Genomic DNA, 276 nt, shown 5'->3' with positions numbered 1-276 from the left:
GGTATTCCACAAGTGTGCCCTCGTTTAGAAGAAGTCACCCAGCCAATCCTGCCATGTAAAAAGTTGGATAAAGAGTTATCTAGCTGATAGTGATCTCACCTAGCTACTGCGCATGTGCGACTCCCAACAAAGATAGTACTGAAGTGAGATGTCTCACTCTGTAGCTAAACCAGAGACCTAAACACACAGAGTGAAAATAGGATCTGCAGCAATGTGCAGTGCAATAACAATATGGTATTTTTTCAAAATGAAACCATGTAAACCTATTCTGGTACA

General features: G+C 41.3%; 1 protein-coding gene and 1 long non-coding RNA gene across 2 annotated transcripts in view; one reads left to right on the top strand and one right to left on the bottom strand.

The window, feature by feature from the left end:
• si:dkey-121b10.7 (heparan sulfate glucosamine 3-O-sulfotransferase 6) overlaps positions 1-276 on the bottom strand; it is a 36,076-nt gene that overhangs the window by 32,661 nt on the left and 3,139 nt on the right. The gene's annotated exons all lie outside the window — the stretch shown is intronic.
• Positions 1-276, top strand: part of LOC116671408 (uncharacterized) — a 22,590-nt gene that overhangs the window by 21,723 nt on the left and 591 nt on the right. The gene's annotated exons all lie outside the window — the stretch shown is intronic.

The sequence above is a fragment of the Etheostoma spectabile genome, chromosome 21 (genome assembly GCF_008692095.1).
Source record: "Etheostoma spectabile isolate EspeVRDwgs_2016 chromosome 21, UIUC_Espe_1.0, whole genome shotgun sequence".
Classification (NCBI taxonomy): Eukaryota; Metazoa; Chordata; class Actinopteri; order Perciformes; family Percidae; genus Etheostoma; species Etheostoma spectabile.
The sequence above is the reverse complement of the archived record's forward strand: the minus strand, read 5'-3'. Positions and strand labels throughout refer to the sequence as shown.